Source organism: Schistocerca cancellata, chromosome 6 (genome assembly GCF_023864275.1).
Source record: "Schistocerca cancellata isolate TAMUIC-IGC-003103 chromosome 6, iqSchCanc2.1, whole genome shotgun sequence".
NCBI lineage: Eukaryota > Metazoa > Arthropoda > Insecta > Orthoptera > Acrididae > Schistocerca > Schistocerca cancellata.
The window spans coordinates 568,401,545-568,425,533 of NC_064631.1; the positions used below are offsets into that span (position 1 = coordinate 568,401,545).

Below are 23,989 nucleotides of genomic sequence, written 5' to 3' on the forward strand. Positions count from 1 at the left end.
AGCGACGCACGGATGCACGCCAAGACCGTAGGATCCTACGCAGTGCCGTAGGGGACCGCACCGCCACTTCCCAGCAAATTAGGGACACTGTTGCTCCTGGGGTATCGGCGAGGACCATTCGCAACCGTCTCCATGAAGCTGGGCTACGGTCCCGCACACCGTTAGGCCGTCTTCCGCTCACGCCCCAACATCGTGCAGCCCGCCTCCAGTGGTGTCGCGACAGGCGTGAATGGAGGGACGAATGGAGACGTGTCGTCTTCAGCGATGAGAGACGCTTCTGCCTTGGTGCCAATGATGGTCGTATGCGTGTTTGGCGCCGTGCAGGTGAGCGCCACAATCAGGACTGCATACGACCGAGGCACACAGGGCCAACACCATGCATCATGGTGTGGGGAGCGATCTCCTACACTGGCCGTACACCACTGGTGATCGTCGAGGGGACACTGAATAGTGCACGGTACATCCAAACCGTCATCGAACCCATCGTTCTACCATTCCTAGACCGGCAAGGGAACTTGCTGTTCCAACAGGACAATGCACGTCCGCATGTATCCCGTGCCACCCAACGTGCTCTAGAAGGTGTAAGTCAACTACCCTGGCCAGCAAGATCTCCGGATCTGTCCCCCATTGAGCATGTTTGGGACTGGATGAAGCGTCGTCTCACGCGGTCTGCACGTCCAGCACGAACGCTGGTCCAACTGAGGCGCCAGGTGGAAATGGCATGGCAAGCCGTTCCACAGGACTACATCCAGCATCTCTACGATCGTCTCCATGGGAGAATAGCAGCCTGCATTGCTGCGAAAGGTGGATATACACTGTACTAGTGCCGACATTGTGCATGCTCTGTTGCCTGTGTCTATGTGCCTGTGGTTCTGTCAGTGTGATCATGTGATGTATCTGACCCCAGGAATGTGTCAATAAAGTTTCCCCTTCCTGGGACAATGAATTCACGGTGTTCTTATTTCAATTTCCAGGAGTATATAAACTGATTCAGTTGATATGGGAGAAGGAGACACTGCCAGAATAATGTAAATTGGCTATAATATGCTCAATATACAAGAAGGGAAACAAAATGGAATACGGTAACTACAGAGGAATCAGCTTGTTGAATGTAACGTATAAGGTGCTTTTATAAAATTAACTCTTTGACAATCATTCGTCTGAATTTAAAGAATTCACTAATTTCTGCTATCCATTGCCATCCCGATTAACGTAAAGAAAGATCAGCTGTTTCTTTTTATACATGACAAATCTAGCGGCCAGCATTGCACTGGGCTGTGCCAAAAAAAATTCTTAGAGGAGCAAATATATACGCGTTATCCGGCGACTTCATTGAGGTAAGAATTTTCAATTTATTCAGAATGATTTTTCAGGGCCAAGACGCAGCGTTGCTGACGTCCAAATTTAACAGTTTAGATTCACAGCCAGTTAATTATTGAAACGTTATATATGAGTCACATTTTTCATTGGGAGGTTAATCACGTTATTACTGCGAGGTTACGGAATATTTGAACTGTTGGGAGGTTACACTGAATGTGAATGTTATAAATATTTTTAACTGTTGGGAGGTTACAAGCTGCTGGTGGGGGTGTTCGAATGACTTTGAAATAGAAGTGGGGTGAGTTAGCCTTGGATTCTGCTGCCATGAAACAAAAGAAGAGAGCACGCGAAACGGCAGTTAATTTTGCCCCCCCCCCCTCCCCCTCTATCAAAACCTGGGCTAACTAGGGGAGATTATGGTTTTACTCTTCCTACTAACTAACATTCTAAATCTTTAAGCAGCCTGTCATGAAACGATAGTTCGCAAATGCACTGAGCTCATGCTTGCTCAGCCTCCGAATCTAAAAGCTCAATTTCCTTCCTGTTCTCGAACACAAATTTAAGAGCAATGTAGCTTTCTTCTCTTGGCACACACACACACACACACACATACACTTTGTATTTTTTCTGCTTTTGCAAGTCCTCTCGACAACACCGCAAGTTATTTCTCACAAAGCAGCAGCGAGTGCTGAGAGGCATCTCATTACTGTCTCTCCTATCAAAAGCACACAACATCCCAGACTGTCACTCTTGTTGCTCCGTGAGACATCGTAAACTTTAAGGCAATAATCGAAGTTCCACTGTTCAGCAGATATTATTGTCTGTCGCTTTCGACTCGTTCATGTTACAGCAAACTGTCCTAATAAAAAACAGAGCACTGTAAAAGAAATTAATGCGAGATGTGCACACCATTTGCCTTTATGATGGCTTGAATGCTGTTTGAAGACTTTCAGTGATACATGTCAATGTCTGTGGGGAAATGGCAGTCCAGTCTTTCGCAATAGCTGAAATCAGTGAGGTTGGGAGTTCAGGTCTGGAGCAAATTTGGCGTTCTAACGCAGCCCAGAAGTGTTTACTGAGGTCAAGTCGGCACTCGAGGCAGACCAGTCCATTTTACGAATATTACTGTCCGCAAACCATTGTTTCACAGATGCTACCGTACGACAGAGTGCATTATGATGTTGATATGAGGTCGCCGTGCGCGTAAAATCAAGCAGGTTGACAGAGACAGCGTCACCAAACGTGTTCTTCGTTTGGTTTCCTCAAAACGAATAAACATAGCTTTTCCTCACCAAGCTCAAGGGGGGTAGGACCTGAAACGGGCCGACTTGGAGCAGGAGAGGCACCACAGGACATTTTAATTTACACTGTCTATACTTTTACAAATAAATTCATAAAACTTTGTTAGCATGACAGGAAGGATTCAGGATTCGCACTCATAGCAGAGGAAGTTCAAAAACATAACAAAACAAATTTCTTTTACATGTGAAATTTCATCATTTTTTCACTTGGTATTGGCTGCATTTGTTGCTGTAGGTACACTTTCCTTCATAAGTAAGAGAGATTCTTCGATGAATTTTGCACAGCATACAAACCATATTTACAGGTGTATATGAAACTCTAGAATTTCCCAAATCTGTTAAAAACTGTGGTGAAAATTGAGATGATTAACCATAAAATTCGAGTTTTCTCTAAACACGAAGTTTAAAACGTAACAGCCCATTCATTTTTCCATAGATTAAATGAATTCTAGAGTTTCATACACCTGTAAGTATGGTTTGTGAGCTGTGCAACATTCATCGAAGACTCTCTCTTACTTATGAAGAAAAGTGTACCTATAGCAACAAATGCAGCCAACAGTAAGTGAAAAAATAATGAACTTTCACATTTAAAAAATATTATTTTTTCGTGTTTTTGAACTTCCACTGCTATGAATGTGAATCCTGAATCCTTCCTGGTCATGCTGACAAAGTTTTGTGAATTAATTTGTAAAAGTATAGACAGTGCAAATTAAAATGTCCTGTGGTGCATCTCCTTCTCGAAGTCGGCCCGTTTGACATCCTAGCCCCCTTAAGTTTATCTCTCTCAAAAAAGGCACATTTTAGCTGATAATCAGAAATTCAACGAGCAGTAACTCACGGATCCACAGATGTCTGTTCATTACCGCATTTTAGCGTGGGCAAGAGCTTGAATTTGCGCGAGCAATTGATTAACTTCAATGCTAAGTAACTCGGAAACGACGCAATGTATCCAACTTTTTTCTTAGCAATTATTTTTCAGCACAATCTCCACTTCAAAACCCTTAGAAGCTTTTCATACTGTTTCTGACTACTTTGTACAGCTCTGTAACAGAAGTCCTCAACCAACGCTCGATTGGTTACCCGTGAAACTGTCGTCCGTTTCCTCGTCCGGCCGACTATTCCGCTCTACTGCGATACTCTAGCTTGCAGAAGTTTTTTGTGCCACGAGAACGACGGAATATTGGTGGTGGACAGAAGAAGCGAACAACTTTTAATGAAGCACTCACGAATGCACCATTCGCTTTCTTTCTGGAGTTCTTTCCTGTACCTACGTACACCTTAATCACAATCTTTAATGATTCAACGCTAAGTTTTCTGGGTAAAGCGCCATGGAACCCTCAATGCAGATTTATTCATGTATCGTGAGCAAAGCGACTGAGCTACTCCGACGCCAGACAAGCCCTATGAATATAGACAGCCACACTTTCAAAAATTACTGCTGCAACACATATATTAAAACAACTAAAATTACTGAGGAAAGTGTTGCAATATGGAATAACACATTAGTTCGAAAGCTGTTTCAAGTTAAGCCAAGTGATTACAACGAATTCCCACAAAAAGCGGAAGTAGTCTCTTCCCACCAACTCATGTGGAACACAACCGTCTTGAAACATGCAGCTAATAAGAAATGTAGCATCTCTATCAACACGGTAGGATATTCACAGCTTGCCTGTAAGTTGTATATTTTATACAACTACCAAACCTTACGCTAACACTTTGAAGTGTCTCAATAAGTAAAGGCAAGAAAGTTATCCTGCACAAAATGAGATGAAGTTTTTTTTCTTCAGTTGCAACTGTGTCTACCACCAGATCGAATTTATTGAATTACAGCAATCTGCCGTTCTAGCTGTGGTTACTTGGGTTCTAACATTTATTTTGTATTTTTCATCACTGCGCAGTCACTTTTCAGAGCTACTCATGAAATAAATCTTTGTTAAATACCAGTTTCGATCATTTGAACATCCTCATGTATCCTGTACAGCAACGGAAAGAATACATGAGATGTGTTCACCATGTAAGTACTGTTACGAAGATGCTTATGAAAACTGCCATAGCATAATGCAACGCGCACAAAATGCCTGTAGCGAACCACACAATATAAAATGATGTATTAATACAACAACTACAGCCAGTGCGACAGATTATTGAAATTGACATGTTTTACTTTCGTATATTATCAGCAACTCTACGTGTTCGGTGCCTTTTAGTGATGGATAATAATATGCTGTTATTCCTGTATTAGTCGCCTAGCATCAACAGAAATATCCATCCTGTATGGTCTGCTGCGTACTAGGGAGTTCGTCAACTTACAGGATGCTTTTCATTTGGTACTGAGTCTACTCGGGAAACGTATCACTGCAGTTGGCAGTATGTCACTGCAGTATGTCACTGCTCGTCCACCATTGACCAGCCGTTTTCAATTGGTGAGAGATCTGGAGAATATGCTGGCCAGGGCAGCAATGGAACATTTTCTATAACCAGAAAGGCCCGTACAGGACCTGCAACATGCGGTCGTGCATTATTCTTCTGAAATGTAGGGTGTCGCAGGGATCGAATGAAGGGTAGAGCCACGGGTCGTAACACATCTGAAATGTAACGTCCACTGTTCAAAGTGTAACGTGTAACCAGTGGCACCCCATACCATCACGCCGGGTGATACGCCAGTATGGCGATGACGAATACACGCTTCCAATGTGCGTTCACCGCTATGTCGCCAAACACGCTGTAAACAGAACCTGGATTCATTCGAAAAAATGACGTTTAGCCATTCGTGCATCCAGGTTCGTCGTTGAGTACACCATCGCAGGCGCTCCTGTCTGTGATGCAGCGTCAAGGGTAACCGCAGCCATGATCTCCGAGCTGATAGTCCATGATGCTGCAAACGTCATCGAACTGTTCGTGCAGATGGTTGTTGTCTTGCAAACGTCCCCATCTGTTGACTCAGGGGTCGAGACGTGGCTACACGATCCGTTACAGCCATGTGGATAAGATGCCTGTCATCTCGACTGCTAGTGATACGAGTTGGGATCCGGCATGGCGTTCCGTATTACCCTCCTGAACCCACCTATGCCATATTCTGCTAACAGCAATTGGATCTCGACCAATGCGAGCAGCAGTGTCACGATACGATTAACCACAATCGCGATAGGCTACAATCGGACCTTTATCAAAGTCGGGAACGTGATGGTACGCATTTCTCCTCCTTACACGAGGCATCACAACAACGTTTCACCAGGCAACGCCGGTCAACTGCTGTTTGTGTATGAGAAATCGGTTGGAAACGTTCCTCATGTCAGCACGTTGCAGGTGTCACCACCGGCGCCAACCTCGTGTGAATGCTCTGAAAAGCTAATGATTTGCATATCACAGCATCTTCTTCCTGTTGGTTAAATTTCGCGTCTGTAGCACGTCATCTCCGTGGTGTAGCAATTTTAATGGCCAGTAGTGTATATTAATAGCTTTTTCTGTAACTGGCATGTTAAATATTGAACGATTTAAACATTCATTATAAACAGTCTGTATCAAGTAGTACATAGGCGATCAAATTAATGACTATATCTAATTGTTGTCGATATTCTGAAGTTGAGAGGTGCAATAATTTGAGTACGCCGATTTCCTATCAGCGTTAGCCTATTGCAAAGTTAACAACAACCATATAGTGACTGCAAGGCAATGGGATGGAGGTAAACGTATCATTTGGATAGAGTTCGATATTTCGATAAATTTAAGCAGTTAACTTGCCTATCCAGCCCTAACATGCTGTTGCTGCAGTGTGTTTTTACCGGAGCCAGAGGTGGCTGGCGTCGAGTTGTGATACCATCAGCTCTAGGGTGGTCCTCCGTCTCCATCCAGCGCCTGGATTTCAAGTTTCCTGTCTCACCATCTACGGAGTCGAAGTGGTATCTATCATTTCCGTAGGCTAAGGGCGCGTTTCACCTGTGGACCTTGCGACTCGTCGCGCGCGACTACGAAAAATGGTTCAAATGGCTCTGAGCACTATGGGAGGTCATCAGTCCCCTGGAACTTTCTTTCTTTCTTTCTTTCTTTCACTGGTGCCATGTCCCGCTCTGACGCAGGGTCGGCATTGTTAGGAACGGATTTGGCAAGTTTAGTGGAAAGGGGTGGCCGGATCCCCTTTCTGCCACCACCCCGTACCCCCCAGGATGGAATTAGTGTACCCCTGCTGTCTCTGTCGAGTGTAATTAATGGAATAGTGCGAGCGTGTTCAGGTGTCTGTGAGTCGTGTAACTGAGGCGGAACGTGGGGACCAGCCCGGTATTCACCTAGCGGGATGTGGAAAACCGCCTAAAAATCACATCTAGGCTGGCCGGCACACCGACTGACGACGGTAATCCGCTGGGCGGAACCGATCCGGGGCCGGTGCGCCTACCCGAGTCCAAGAAGCAGCGCATTAGCGCTCTCGGCGAACCTGGTGGGTATCAGTCCCCTAGAACTATGAACTACTTAAACCTGACTAACCTAAGGACATCACACACATCCATGCCCGAGGCAGGATTCGAACTTGTGACCGTAGCAGTCGCGCGGTTCTGGACTGAAGCGCCTAGAACCGCTCGCTCACCGCGGCCGGCGCGCGACTACGCTTTCCCCACATGGATATAGAGGCGTCCAGTGTGAACACAGGTGCGAATGGAATCACTCGTGCGCACTCGTTGTGGGAAAGACCTGCAACGTACACGTGTGCCTCTCCTTGTATGTGGGGGCAAGCACAGCCGCACAGTGACTAGGTGCAAGGCGCACAGGTGTAAACGCTTCGTAAGCCTGTCTTCTCCCGTCTCCGCCAGTAACGTTCTCACTTCTGAACGTCTAAAAACGCAACTCCTTTTTCGCGCACCTAAAATTTTCTGACCAATCAGCAGATATCCCCCCAACACTGGCCAACAGAACATTTTTTGTAAGTTTTTCATCCTCCTTACAGCGCCTACATAAAACTCTTCTCCCAATCAGCTGCATTAGCACCTCTCTCAATCTTAAAAAAATGGGGCTCAGTACCTAGGCCAAGGCCCTTTCCCAATGTAACATCGTGCTTTTCCCACTGGCGCGTTTCGCCACAGTGAGAAAAAAAAGGGAAAAATACACTGAAGCGCCAAAGTAAATCGTATACGCATGCGTATTCAAGTACAGAGACATGCAAACAGGCAGAATACGGCGCTGCGGTCGGCAATGCCTATATAAGACAACTGTCTGCCGCAGTTGTTGGATCGGGTTGGCCGGGGTGGCCGAGCGGTTCCAACCGCTGCAGTCTGGAACCGTGCGACCGCCTCCTGCGCATCCTGCCTCGGGTATGGATGTGTGGTTGATGTCCTCAGGTTAGTTAGGTTTAAGTAGTTCTAAGTTCTAGGGGACTGATGACCTCAGTCCCATAGTGCTCAGAGCCATTTTTTTGTTAGATCGGTTACTGCTGCTACAATGGCAGGTTACCAAGATTTAAGTGAATCTGAACACGGTGTTACAGTCGGCGCACGAGCAATGGGACACAGCACCTCCGAGGTAGCGATGGATCCTGCAAGAACGGGACCAACGACGACTGAAGAGAATCGTTCAACGTGGCGGAACTGCATGTTTTCCCCAAATGGCTGCAAATTTCATGCTGGGTCAGCAACTAGTGACAGCGCGCGAACTCTTCAACGAAACATCATCGATATGGGCTTCCGGAGCCGAATGCCCACTCGTGTACACTTCACGACTGCACGACAAAACTTCACTCCACGTCTGGGCCCGTCCTCACCGACATTGGACTGTAATGGTGTGAGGCGTGTGCAGGTGGAATGATATGGGACGCCTGATACGTCTAGATACGACTCTGACAGGTTACACGTACTTAAGAATCCTGTCTGCTCACCTGCAGCCATGCATGTCCACTGTACATTCCGACGTACTTGGGGAATTCCAGCAGGACAATGCGACACCTTACACGTCCAGAATTGCTACATTCCGGAAACACTCTACTGTGTTTAAACACTTCCGGTGGCCACCAAACTCCCGAGACATGAACACTATTGAATATGTCTGGGCTCCCTTGCAACGTGCTGTTCAGAAGAGATCTCCACCCCCTCGTACTCTTATCGATTTATGGACAGCCCTGGAGGATTCACTGTGTCAGTTCCCTTAAGCGCTACTTCAGACATTAGTCGAGTCCATGCCACGCAGTGTTGCTGCACTTCTGCATGCTCGCGGGGGCCCTACACGATATTGGACACTTGTACCAGTTTCTTTGACTCTTCCGTTTCAGGTGGCGTAAGCTTAGTGGGCCACTAGCCATGCAATAATGTCGAACACGGCGGTGTGCTGGCTACGCTTTCTAAAGATGTTCTTTACCGTTGTAGCTTATGCTTTTGAAAACCCAGAGATGCCAACAGCACTTCTCTGAAATCCCTGACAACAGCGGACAAGTTTTGTCATTAACCTGTGAGCGCATGGTACGGCTGGCAAGTTAGAGTCGGGGAACAGTTGGCACCTGCATGTCTATGTATTGCCCACCGGCACTAGAGGTCCGTGGCGCAGCACCTATTGGTGGGTCCCCAGCCGTTGACACAAAACACAGTTCCACTGCGCTCCTCTGCCCGAGAGTTCACTGTCCCAAGGGACAACCCTCAGCATTCGGTCTTCCCTGACGGCATCTTGATCGCCTTAACACGTCACTAATACAGCATGCAGGAAATCCAGTCAGAAAAGTCATGGGATATTCCTAATATCGCGTCGATCTCGTTTTGGTCGGCGTAGTGCAGCAACTCGACGTCGCATGGACTCAATAAGTCGTTGGATGTCCCCTGCAGAAATGCTGCCTCCATAGTTGTCCTTACCTGCAAAAGTGTTTTCGGTGGAGGATTTTGGCACGAAGTGACCTCTCGATTTTGTCCCATAAATGTTCGATAGGATTCTTGTCGGGCCATCTGGATGGAAAAAATCATTCGTTCGAATTGCACACAATGTTCTACAACCCAGTCGTGAACAACTGTGGGCCAGTAACATAGCTCATTGTCATCCATAAATTTCCATCGTTGTTTGGGAACGTGACGTCCATGAATGGCTGCAAATGGTCTGCAGGCAGCCGACCATAACCATTTCCAACCAATTATCTGTTCAGTTAGACCAGAGGACCCAGTCCATTCCACGTACACACAGCCCATACCATTACGGAACCACCACCAAATTGCACAATACCTTGTTGACAACTTGGACCCATGGCTTCAAGAGGTCTGCGCGACATTCGAACGCACTATCAGCTCTTACCAACTACAATTGGAACTCATCTGATCAGACCACGATGTTCCAGTCGTCTAGGTCCAACTGATCATCTGCTGCCATAGCCCATTAACACCACATTTCGCAGCATTGTCCTAACGGATACGTTTATCGTAAGTCCCACACTGATTTCTGCGATTATTTTACCCAATATTGCTTACCTACGTAAACGAACGCAGCTGCTGTCGGTCGTTAAGTGAAGGCCTTCGGCCACTGCTTTGTCCATGGAGAGAGGCTCTCGGAATGTTGAATTCGCTGACGATTTCCGAAATGGAATGTCCCATGCGTCTAGCGCCAACTACTATTGTGCTTTCAAAGTGCGTTAATTTCCTTCGTGTGGCTATAATCACGTAGGAAACCTCTTCACATGAATCACCTGAATACAAATGGCTGCTCCGCCGACGCACTGCCGTTTCATACCTCGCGTAAGCGATACTATCACATCTGTGTATGTGCTTATCGCTATCCTATGAATTTTCTCACCTCAGTGTAAAAATACAGAGAGCTAGTATTGCCATTGCAATCACTGTCATATCGCTCATTTAAGTTCCAAGTGCAGCTCTCGAGTTTAATTGCTATGAACATGGTAATTTGTCCCTTCACTTCTTACACAGATGAGATGTTGTTATCCGGAATGATTAGCCGCCTGTCACTTTATACTTATTTTTAAATGACTTAATTGATGGACTTCTTACTTTTCAACTGACAGGGAGTGGGAGACATGTATCTGACCATAGCCACTAATAATAATTGTATACAAAGTATGTGAAGTATGTGTGTATGGATTTGACTAAATGAGGAGGGTGTTGTTCATACATTAAACACTATACATGAGCTGGGTTGAGAAGTCATTCCACACCCACCTTATTCACCTGATCTTGCGCCCTCGGATTTTCACCTCTCTATCAAACAACTTTCAAGGAACTGCCTTTTCGGTTCAAAATGCGGTCCGAATAAGGCTGGACGATTTTCTTCGCCTCAAAACTACGTGACTTCTACCCAGCGCTGGTACACTGCTGTAAATAGTGAAGGAGAATATATTATTTATGACTAAAGTCTCTGTTACGTGTATCTGTTGTGTTTGTTAAACGTATAGAAAGACGCCACGAACTTATGCACCAACCCAATATCCAATCTCTGAGGGTTTGCCTGATGTGGATCGAAAGCTGACTGATGGAGGAATGAAAGTATTTTACGCAAACGTTACACACTGGACTCGCATCTGAGAAGACGACGGTTCAATCCCGCGTCCGGCCATCCTGATTTAGGTTTTCCATGATTTCCCTAAATCGCTCCAGACAAATGCCGCGATGGTTCCTTTGAAAGGGCACGGCCGACTTCCTTCCCCGTTCTTCCCTAATGCGATGAGACCGATGACCTCGCTGTTTGGTCTCTTCCCCCAAAACAACCCAACCCAACCAACAAACGTTACAAAGAGATTAGTCTCAGTATCATCACAAAACCTCCGACATCATAATTACTGCTGCTTATTATTCTTTTAGGCAATCGTGAAAAATTTTCAACTCTTACACGAGGCAATGTAGTTCAGAACATTACAGAGGCACTTGTGTAACGGCAATGCTCTTATAAAATAGTTTATAAATTTTATAGTCAATCGTTGTAAGGGGATCTTTAACTCTTATAGATAATTTTTTGTCCACTGTTCACCATGTCTTTGAGCAGCTTAGTTTTTTCATTCCACCTGGTGTTACACTGGAAGAATGGGTGGTTCGATTCTGTGCCGTCGCCGTATCCGCGCAGTGCTGTCCGTGATAAGTTAATTAACTGAAGGTGTTTCTTAAAATTTCTGTGGTTAAACCTCACTCAGCCTTGCTATTTGAGCTAGAGAACTTTTTGCAGCACATTTTGCCTTCATACCAGTGCTTTACTGCTATACGAGGTGTGTGAGAAAAGGAATGACACTGACAAGACTGCGAACGATCTAGCAACGCTGTGCTGTTCTGCTTGTGTCAGACAGTGTGTTCATCCCTTCCAGTTGCTGAGTTCGAGTTTCAGCTCCTACAGCCATCACATGATTTTTGAGAACGCCATCAGTGAAGTTGTGATCTTGTTGAGCGTTACGAAAATGGAATAGCGGAATTTAGAGCAACGTTATGCCATTAAATTTCGTGTTAAACTTGGGGAATCCGCGAGTGGGAACTTTGAAAAGCTGAAACAGGCCCATGGGGAACATTCTTCATCAAGAAGACACGTTTTTCGCTGGAACAATTCATTTTTGCAAGGCCGAGAACACGCTGAAGATGAGCCTGGCTCAGGGAGACGTTCGACATCAAAAACCTACGAAAACGTCGAACGTGTGCGTCCTCTTGTGATATCAGACCGACGTTTAACAATAAGAATGATGGATGGCCTATTGAACTGAAACGCTTTCACCGTACATCAAATTTTGGCCGAAGTACAGGACACGTGAAAGGTTTTTGCCGAAAAACTTGACAACTGAGCAGAAAGACACTCGAAGAAACGTGTGTATTAATCCTCTTGAGAGGATTGTCAGTGACCATGAATGAATCAGTCGTGCGTCACAGGTGGTGAACCTTGGATTTCAGAGTACGATTCTAAGACAAAGCGGCAAACTGGGAAGCACACAGAGACATTACTTCGACCGAAAAATCTCGAATAAGGAAAACAACGCTGATTTGCTTTTTTGACAGTAGGGGTATCGTGCACAAAGGATTTGTTCTTCCAGGACAAACTGTCAACCAATGTTTTTGAAAGACACAGGAAACTAGTGAATCGTGTAAGGTCGGACAGTGTGGACAAGTGGATGGCAACACCCCATGTGACATAGCCACTTTCATTACGGAATTTTTGACATCAGGAGACATCTCTGTTGACCTCCCCCCCCCCCTGCCCCCTCAATTCACCTGATCGGAGTCCTTATGACTTTTTTCTTTTCCCGAAATTGAAAAAGTCTTTAAAGGACGTCATTTTGAGACTCTGCAGAAGATTCAAAAGAACGTGACCAATATGTTAAAGACCCTACCAGTTGAAGCCTTTCAGCTCTGCTACGAAAATAGTGAAAGACGACTCCGCTGGTGTATAGCTACTGAAGGGAACTATTTTGAAGGGGCCAATATTATTGTTTGAAAAAACTAAAAACTTTGGTAGATAAAAAAGTCTGTCTGGTTACTTTTCTCACACACCTCGTACTTGGATACATCTATCCATAACGTCCTACCGCCTCTTATTTTGTGGCGTTGCGACCCATTATTCTTCCAACCGCATACGAGGTTTTTCTCGAATTTTGTTACGAGGTCTCACGCTGGTATCTTATACAGTTGGTTGCCTCCTTGGCTATTTCGTCTACTAACTCATTTCCTCTAATGCCACCGTGTGTAAAGCAACAAACTTACACGATCAGATTGTGCGTTTCATGAATACGTAGACTCATCTCTCATAAAACGTCTACGGAAACGGACTCCTTCCTGTTGAATTATTGTCAACACAGGACTTCCTAAAGTGGCATAGTTAACATTAGTCTTTCGAGAATCAGAAGATCCAAGGTGAATAGAGACAGGATTCGCTGTCTGAGAGGATAAGTGAAGCACTCCAGCAAGTGCATCGATCGGAGCGCCACGGCCGAAAGAACTCGAGAGTGCTATGAACTTGAGTAGATTACTCAGTCTAACTGCGCAGAAAATGTACTTCAGGAAGCCGCCTGCAGAAATGGCGTTTATGATTTGGCCCGACGTGAGTGTTCTGACTTAGATTGGTAAGTGCGAATTCAGGAAAGTGTATTCTCGTTCCTAATGCATTTAAAATCACATTATCCTATCATAGACGACTTTATTATTTTTCATAGAGTTAATTTAATTCGATAATCGGATCAACTAAACTTCCTTTGGTATCTTTTTGGACTAAGACTCCCATGTCATTGAATATGCGGCCATTCCCGTCGGAGGTTCGAGTCCTCCCTCGGACATGTGTGTGTGTGTGGGTGTTGTTGTTAGCATAAGTTAGTTTAAGTTAGTTCAAGTAGTGTGTAAGTCTAGTGACCGATGACCTCAGCAGTTTGGTCCCTTAGAAATTATTCACACACATTTGACCATTTGATTAAGACTCAGAAAACTGTGGCCAAATTCTGCTATTCTTTCTTCAGGCTTCTCTCATCTCATTCGATATAACTGCTGGATTGTTTACTTCAAACACCCCAAAATTGTAAAAATGACATAGCCTTTAATCGATAGTAATAACGATATTAACGGACGTTAAACAGAAAATTGTTGGAACTTGTGGATACGTCTGAGGCCAACCCACCCTCCCCTGTCCAATTCCTCCAGTGGCTCACATCACGGCTGCCTTTTGTCCATCTGCTGGCCTCAGCAGTCCTCCACATAGGTGTCTTCATCACGCGTCAAAGGGGTGTTCGCTTGAGTTTGAATAAAATGTTCTACTATTGAAGCTGTTTTAATGTGTTACCGACGACCCTCAGCCGCTACCCAACTCTGCCACAATAGAGACCATCCATCCCACGCCACTACAGCCGTACATGTGCAAGACACATGAGAACGTAATCAGAATAAATACACATTATGTAGAGCCAAAGATCTTCCATGAAATTACAATTAAATCAATACCATTAGCTGCTGACGGGCGTTGATATACATCAACCGGGACAGTTGCAAATGTGTGCCCCGACCGGGACTCGAACCCGGGATCTCGTGCTTACATGCAGACGCTCTATCCATCTGAGCCACCGAGGGCACAGAGGATAGAGCGACTGCAGGGATTTATCGCCGGCACGCTCCCCGTGAGACCCGCATTCTCAACGTATAGTCCATACACTATATTCGTAGTGCCCCTGCCATTATACCCATTACTCGCGGCGGACATGTCCGAAAGAACAGATGCCATCTTCGTATCGTTTAAGGCTAAAGGGCTGATGACCTTCTTCAGTGCGGATGTACACGATTTGCCTGAACTCTTACGGGACTCGGTGGATTGTCTGCCGCGAGTAATGGGTATAATGGCAGGGGAACTAGGAGTGTAGTGTGTGGACTATACGTTGAGAATGCGGGTCTCACGGGGAGCGCGCAGGCGACAAATCCCTAGCCGGCCACGGTGGCGGAGCAGTTCTAGGCGCTTCAGTCCGGAACCGCGCGACTGCTACGGTTGCAGGTTCGAATCCTGCCTCGGGCATGGATGTGTGTAATGTCCTTAGGTTAGTTAGGCTTAAGTAGTTCTGAGACTGATGACCTCAGATGTTAAGTCCCATAGTGCTCAGAGCCATTTGAAGCATTTGATAAATCCCTGCAGTCGCACTACCCTCTGTGCCCTCGGTGGCTCAGATGGATAGAGCGTCTGCCATATAAGCAGCAGATCCCGGGTTCGAGTCCCGGTGAGGGCACACATTTTCAACTATCCCCGTTGATGTATATCAACGCCCGTCAGCAGCTAAAGGATTTCATTGTAATTTCATTCTAGAGAGCTGCACGGTCACCAATAGCATCTGTTCTTTCGGACATGTCCGAAAGAACAGATGCCATCTTCATAAAGATCTTCGACTCTGGCAGCACCAACCACGAGGGGATGGCTATGCCCGGCGACCGAACAATATTGTTCTGCAAGTAGCCAACTCGATTCGGGCCTTCCCCACCATCGGTCTGACTGCAGGTCCTGAATCCGCGTCGGTGGACTTGGCACGTCGCCATTGGCGAACCGCCTTCTAGTTCGCTCTGGCGACAGTAGACTTCTGCTCTGGAGGGCTGTTTAGGTGCTCATTTGCTGAGTCAGTGTACGTTCGGAGTGGATGGTCTCTACTGTGGCATAACATGAAAACAGCATCAATAGTCAAACATTTCATTCCGACTCAAGTTGCAACACTTGTAGCGCTCCTTCGCGGCGACCACGCACCCCTTTGGAGCGTGGTGAGGACACATGCGGAGGACCGTTGCGGCCGGAAGCCAGCTGTGGCCTAAGCGACCGGAGGAATGCTGAAGCCCGGAGTCTGCGCAGTAGCACGTGTACCTGCTATGTGCGGCGCGGCTGCTTGCGGCTAGGCATGCCAGTGGCGCTGGGGGCCCGCTGTAATGCTCGCAGGGAATTCCAGTTCTCAGAAGTGGAACTCGTCCTTATTGTCAAAGGTATGTGGCACCGGGACACCAGCATTAGCATAGCAGAGCGGGCTGCACCACCCTGGCCTTGAGTGGCTGACCTCCAAGGTACAAGTCTGCTGTCGCTGGAGTGAGACAGAAAGCGGCTCACCAGTGGGGAAGCGCCAAGTCCAAAGAGGTGGTCCCCGGGCCTGCAGTCCGACTGATGGTGGTGAAGGCACAATTACAGTCAATGTTCATTTACATCTACATCTACATTTATACTCCGCAAGCCACCCAACGGTGTGTGGCGGAGGGCACTTTACGTGCCACTGTCATTATCTCCCTTTCCTGTTCCAGTCGCGTATGGTTCGCGGGAAGAACGACTGTCTGAAAGCCTCTGTGCGCGCTCTAATCTCTCTAATTTTACATTCGTGATCTCCTCGGGAGGTATAAGTAGGGGGAAGCAATATATTCGATACCTCATCCAGAAACGCACCCTCTCGAAACCTGGCGAGCAAGCTACACCGCGATGCAGAGCGCCTCTCTTGCAGGGTCTGCCACTTGAGTTTGTTAAACATCTCCGTAACGCTATCACGGTTACCAAATAACCCTGTGACGAAACGCGCCGCTCTTCTTTGGATCTTCTCTATCTCCTCCGTCAACCCGATCTGGTACGGATCCCACACTGATGAGCAATACTCAAGTATAGGTCGAACGAGTGTTTTGTAAGCCACCTCCTTTGTTGATGGACTACATTTTCTAAGGACTCTCCCAATGAATCTCAACCTGGTACCCGCCTTACCAACAATTAATTTTATATGATCATTCCACTTCAAATCGTTCCGCACGCATACTCCCAGATATTTTACAGAAGTAACTGCTACCAGTGTTTGTTCCGCTATCATATAATCATACAATAAAGGATCCTTCTTTCTATGTATTCGCAATACATTACATTTGTCTATGTTAAGGGTCAGTTGCCACTCCCTGCACCAAGTGCCTATCCGCTGCAGATCTTCCTGCATTTCGCTACAATTTTCTAATGCTGCAACTTCTCTGTATACTACAGCATCATCCGCGAAAAGCCGCATGGAACTTCCGACACTATCTACTAGGTCATTTATATATATTGTGAAAAGCAATGGTCCCATAACACTCCCCTGTGGCACGCCAGAGGTTACTTTAACGTCTGTAGATGTCTCTCCATTGAGAACAACATGCTGTGTTCTGTTTGCTAAAAACTCTTCAATCCAGCCACACAGCTGGTCTGATATTCCGTAGGCTCATTCTGCAGCTGAGTGTGCGCTGATACGAAACTTCCTGGCAGATTAAAGTTCGCGGGAGAGGTTCTGTGAAGTAGCCGATGAGGTACTGGCAGAAGTAGTGCTGTGAGTGAAGTATCTGCGCTAGAAGAATAGAAATGCGGGAAAACACAAGTCAGAAAACAATTTATTGGACTCACCAAAACGAAACAATAATACAATCTCCCAAAACAACTACGGACTCGATTCCAAACTGCGGATCGTCACAAATATACAATAACAAATAATAACAGAAAAGACCCGACTCTTCAGGGTGGGAGATCACAATCAAACAATTCTACTATGTCAACGTGTTCTTCGGCTATACCAAATCTATCTGTAAGAGATCGACCAGCTATAAGAGGAGTCTGGCCGTGGCTGCCGGGGTGGCAAATGGTTCAAATGGTTCTGAGCACTATGGGACTTAACTTCTGAGTTCATCAGTCCCTAGAACTTAGAAGTACTTAAATCTAACTAACCTAAGGACATCACACACACCCACGCCCGAGGCAGGACTCGAACCTGCGACCATAGCGGCCGCGCGGTTCCAGACTGTACGCCTAGAACCGCTCGGCCACTCAGACCGGCCGCCGGGTGGCAGCTCGGTATACTTCCGAGCAGTGCGTCGAACTGCCCTTTTCCGGCAGTGCGCCGCCTTATAAAGCCTGTATGGCGGATGTATCTGCCGGAACTCTTTGCGATCACGTGCCTGACGTATCAAAGTAGTTCCTGGGCTAGCTGCGACTTCTAGTGAAGCTGTTCTGCAGGCTCCGCGAACGGGTAGCGGCCCCTGGTGGAGACCTGGTGTTATGTTGTGTTGTGGCCGCCGGTAAATACGAGGGCTATTCGGAAGGTAAGGAACGATAGGTCGCGAAATGGAAACAACAGTGAAAATCAAAACTGTTTTATTTGCAACAGTTAGCTACAACTTCCAGTTACTTGTCTCCATAGTCGCCGATCCGACTTAGACATTTGTCGTAGCTTTTTACCAACTTTCCAATACCCTCGTTATAGAAGGCAGCCGCCAGTGCTTTCCGCCAATTCTCTACGCTGCCCTACAGCTCGTTGTCTGTGCCAAAATGTTGTCTTCGCAGCCAGCGGTTCATGTGAGCAGAGCAGAAACTCAGAGGGAGACAATTAGGGGCTGTATTGTGGGTAATCAAACATTTCCAATTGAAAACGATGCAGGAGCATCTTCATTGCCCCTGCAGAATGTGGCTGAGAATTGTCTTGAAGAAGAAAACGCATGACAGTTATGTAATGTTGGCTGCATAGCTTCAGGCGAAATTTTTCACCAGGCCCTCGTACTTGGCGGGAGACACTATTGTTCTAGGTATCTTTATGTGCTCCCTGTGTGCTCAGAACTACTAAGAACGACGTAACGCTATCAACGGGCATACTAGAGACACTACCCAACACACCTGCGCAAAACTTCATCGGCTTTTCACTGTGGTTTCCATTTCGCGATCGATCGTTCCTTACTTTCCGAATAACCCTGGTATTTGTGTTGACAACACAGACGACGTAGGTTTTCCTGGTGAATATACGCCCTGTGATGCAGCCATCTCGTGTTGGTTGGACATAAAGTGGGATACCAATGCAGTAGGCGCCGCGATATCTGAAGTGGACGGCCACAGCAGTGAGAACGGGTCGGTGAGACGTGCTTGGGTAGTTCAGTCGGTAGAGCACTTGCCTGCGCGAAAGGCGAAGGTCCGAGTTCCAGTTTCGCTCGGTCTGGTACAATGTTTTAATGTCAGGAAGTTTCAATATTCATTTACATTTAATATTAACTCGTGATGGCTACTTGCAGAACGATAGCGCCAAGTCATTTGGTGTAGCCCTCTCCTCGGGGATGGTGCTGTCAGACTGTTACACCTCCGGCTAGAAATGTTGGGTTTTTATATTGATTAGGCCCCCATTTGTTGTGCTGATGTACCGCTTCTAACCACATACGATACAATAAGTAGGTCACTGGGATGCTTTCTTACAGGGGAATGGTTCAGTCCGATACGTCGAAACCTGCCTTGAAATATTTCTCACAGGAAGGATACACCGAAAGAAACACACTGTCAAAATTTTGGCCGCTAAGGCACACTTAATGTATATTTAAAAAATTTGTCAAGTGTGAGTAGGACTCGCTCACTGAGGGTTCAGTACAAGCTTAAAATATGTAAGATACTGGTCCTGGGAAGTCTAAGACCGTATCGAAATCTCTACAGTAGTTTCTCACACTAGTCTGGCCTTAAAAACGAAGTGAGCAGGGGACTTCAGTTTATATGTGGTGTGATTGGAAAGTTTTAAGAATTGACTTGTAATTGTACAATGATGGTACTTACATGCTACTGTGATGCATCTCCTTCAAAATAGCCCCCTTCTGACTGAACATCCAACGGTGTTTCCACTTTTTGAAACATTGCTGGATTTTCTTTTTCCTGAAGTGTGTTAAGGATGCTCTCCGTATTTGCCTGGATGTCTTCAATCGAGTAAAATCGATTCCCTTTCAGCGAAAATTTCAGTTTAGGTAATTTTTAGAAGTCCGCAGGGGACAAATCAGGGGTATATGGCGGTTGTGGAAGCACAGGAATTTTGAACTTGGTCAAAAATTCAACGCTGGTGTAGCACCCAACTCCTGTCATTCCACAATGCAGGCCTTTTCTTCCGCACCTTTTCGCGCAAACGCTCAAGGACACATTTGTAGTATTCCTGGTTAATTGTCTGTCCTCCAGGGGTAAATTGATGATGTACAATACTGGTAGAATCGAAAAAAATCACCAACATTGTCTTCACCTTCGTCCGACTTTGCGGTGCTTTTTTCAGTCTTGGTGAACCTGGAGTCTTCCACTGCGAAGACTGCACTTTGGTTTCAGGATACTATCTATATACCCATCGTTTGTCACCTGTAATTACCCTATTTAACAAATCTGGGTTATTTTTAGTCCGATAAATCAGTTCTTCGGACACTTCGAGTCGGTGTTGTCTCTAGTCACTTGACAACACTTTTGGAATGAATTTCGCGGACACTCAACGCATGTTCAGATCTTCAGTTAAAACTGACTGAACTGCATAGAAACTTAAATTAAGTTCATCAAACATCTCTCTAATTGTAAGTCTACGATCAAAGATCATTAAGTCGCGAACTTCACAATATTTTCATTCGTTTTTGGGGTGGAAGGACGGCCAGATCGTGGTTCATCTTCCAATGATTTTCTGCCATTTTTAAATCCGCTGAACCAGCAAAAACATTTGGCCGGCTCATACAGTTATCTCCAAAAGCTGTTTTTAATAGTTCGTAAGTCTCAGAAGTTGATTTCCCGGTTTTAAAACAAAATTTCTCCCGAACTTGTTGCTCCGTTTTTACGTCCATTTTTACGCAGACAGAATCCGACAACAAGCCGTAACAGACCCACACTCAACCAGCTGCGATAACGAACAGAATAAAGGAAATGCAGTTTCCTTTCAGTCGGCGTTCAAGGAAAAGGCAATGACTCACTCCCCACCCTCCGTGTACCTGCCCGCCAAACCAGTAAGCGGTAGCGAATCCATTCTTAAAGCTTTTCAGTCACACCTCGTGTAAGTAGATACAGAAGATTTAATGAAACATTTTTACTTACTTGCTGAAACATGAGTGCAAGTTACATTTAATTTTTGTATGCAGTAACGTTAATGTATTATGCTTCTGACAGTTGATGACTGCAATGTATGTTCAAATGGCAAAATGATATTTTTATATGACACAATTACAGTTTAACAAGCTTCAGATTTTTATTTTACTTGTACTGAGAAACCTTGTTTCTTTCTTGCCGAATTTCATGATTCTAGGTCAGCATGAACGACCCTTCAAATGGTTCAAATGGCTCTGAGCACTATGGGACTCAACATCTGAGGTCATCAGTCCCCTAGAACTTAGAACTACTTAAACCTAACTAACGTAAGGACATGACACACACATCCATGCCCGAGACAGGATTCGAACCTGCGACCGTAGCGGTCCGCCGGAAGGACCCTATAGGTTTCGATGAGTGAGGTTGCGAGTTTCAAAACATGTGACATAAATAGCCCAATCTTTTTGCTGCATTGACTTAGGAGCTTAAATTTTTTACACCGCCAAGGGCCACAGACCTTAATATGTGAAATAAATTTGAATTTGATTCGGCAACGGGTTTCAGAGAAAAAATGGTCTTAACAGACGAACAGACAGATAGACGGATAAAAAATGACAAAAATATTTATTCGTATGATATAATTACAAATTAACAGTTTTAGCGGTTTTTCCTTCCCTTCTACTGTAAAACCTTTCTTCTTGCCAAATTTCATGATTCTATGTCAACGAAGCGTACGGTATGGGTTTTGGTGAGTGAGTGAATTGTCGAGTATCAGAACATGTGACATAATGGTCGTATCGTTTGATTGGATTGACATAAAAGCTTATTACTTTAACACTGTCAAGGGACCAAAGCGACCACAGGCCTTAATAAGTGATATAAATTTGGGCTTGATACGTCTACCCATTCCTGAGAAAAAGGATTGTTAACAGTCGGGCAGGCAGATAGACAGACGGACAACAAACGATCCTATAAGGGTTCAGTTTTTATTGACTGAGGAGTACGGAAACCTAACCGCTTGTAAGAGCGGTTTGTACTGTCCATCCTGCCTCAATAAGCAGACGTAGCCGTGACCAGAGAATGCAGCGCCACATATAACACATATGCGAATTTTAAGCACTTAAACCATATCAAAAACAGCTCAAATCATTAATTTTTTTGAATAACTTTCAGTTCATGTCGACAGCTAAACTGTTGCAGATGTAATTGTTACACAAGTGGATAGAAGAGGAAAGAAAACCAAGACAATGTATGACGTTACATTACAGATCACTCCCATCATTTGGGACTTCGATCTATTGACATGAAAAATTTTATCTGTTGCACAGTTTCTAAGATAATTTTTAAATAATTTATACTTTACTAACAATGAATCAGTTTCTTGTTTATTGCCTGTAGTCTTCACAATTAAATGCAAAGTGTATACTGGATGACGAAAACAAACATTTTCCTTACACCAGGTACATTCCTGATAAAAGCAAAATTAATGCATTCGGGCATAACGACTAGTTTCATTTAGATAAAACTGGTATGCAGGAAGAAATGGTAGTGGCCGTTATTCTGCATATAATGCTGCGTATCAGGCATATTTGAACAAATTCGTTAAACGCGGTGATGCAAGCTGACAATGCAAAAATGCAAAGGTTAACAATACTGTTACGCTGTGAGACCTGAACTAACATAGAGCTATCTAAAAGTATACTGTCGAACAATTTTCTGAGAAATACTTCACACTGTACAAAAAATTCTTTATCGAGAGGCTGAATCGCACTATTAAGTCTGATTGGATTCCGAGTTATACTAACAGTCTTTTCATCCTCCTCCTAAAGACAAACAGATATCCAGGCAAAGACTCCAACAAAAGCAATGAATTGTTTTCGAGAACTGGTAAAAAGATGGTTCGGATGTTATTTTCTTGCATTTTTTTCAGATTTTGCTACATCGATTACAAGATTGTTGCAACTAAACAAACTAAATAGCAATTATTTTTTTTAATTTTCCGTCCCAATTTTCCTTAACGTTCTTAAAGAAAGATATAAAGCTGTGGAAACAGTAATCAATTGATACTTATCACTGGCATTGTAGCATATGAATGTGTTCAAGTATCCATCAACTACAAAGCGACTCTGACATTTTTCGCTCGAAATGGTAAATTGCGGTATGCAAGCAGGTCTTGCATAATACCTAACTGACTACATTCGTACACTGCATTTGAAGATAACAAGAAAAAAATGGTTCAAATGGCTCTGAGCACTATGGACTTAACATCTGAGGTCAGCAGTACCCTAGAACGTAGAACTACTTAAACCTAACTAACCTAAGGACATCACACACATCCATGCTCGAGGCAGGATTCGAACCTGCGACCGTAGCGGTCGCGCGGTTCCAGACTGATGCGCCTAGAACCGCTCGGCCACAGTGGCCGGCTAGATAACAAGAAGCTTCACCTTATGTCGTAGAAAGTTCTTTGTAGTAAGTATTACTATTAATGACATCTACTTTACACGTTTACTTGAAGTAAACTTCGTAATTTTTCGACTGCCTTTTCCGTATAATTTCCTGAATCTGTTTAATGAAGTAGAAGAAGCCTGGAAATCAGTAACGTTCTTGTCAAAATTCAGTAGACTCAGCCTGTAGATATCCCTACGTCTTTTTGTAATGTTGCATTGACTCTCACAAGCGGTTCTAAATGTTTCTAATGATTTTTCTTTCACACTTTTGTGGGCTTCATTTCGACATACGTTTCGTAGTTCGTGTAAATCTTTCTTCCATTTATACAATTCATGTTCAGATTTTAAGAAATGAAACAGGCGTTGTACACTGCTTAGCTGTGAACTTTTTATTCCTTCTTTTTTAACCAAAAAATGTACAGCCTATTTTGGTCACTGAGAGCTGTTACGTTACTGTAGTGTTTCCTTGGGCTAGGAAGGCACTGTATTTTTGTTTTGGACTTTAATTAGCATAACAATAATCATTGCAATCACAATTCACGGAATCGTGAATGTTTCTTCTAATGTTTCCAAAATTTATAACGAAATGTCGACAATAATTTGAATGAATGCCGAAGAAATTAACTGCTACATAACAGATCTTCAGTAGAATTAGGTTATTTCGACTGCACACCACATTCTTCATGTTTCATGTTT

At 44.8% G+C, this 23,989-nt stretch overlaps 1 protein-coding gene and 1 non-coding gene across 2 annotated transcripts in view; one reads left to right on the top strand and one right to left on the bottom strand.

The window, feature by feature from the left end:
- LOC126088434 (neural-cadherin-like) overlaps positions 1-23,989 on the bottom strand; it is a 295,055-nt gene that overhangs the window by 246,279 nt on the left and 24,787 nt on the right. The window lies entirely within an intron of this gene.
- Positions 15,178-15,252, top strand: Trnai-uau (transfer RNA isoleucine (anticodon UAU)). The gene has a single exon. It is a non-coding gene; the product is annotated as a tRNA-Ile (tRNA).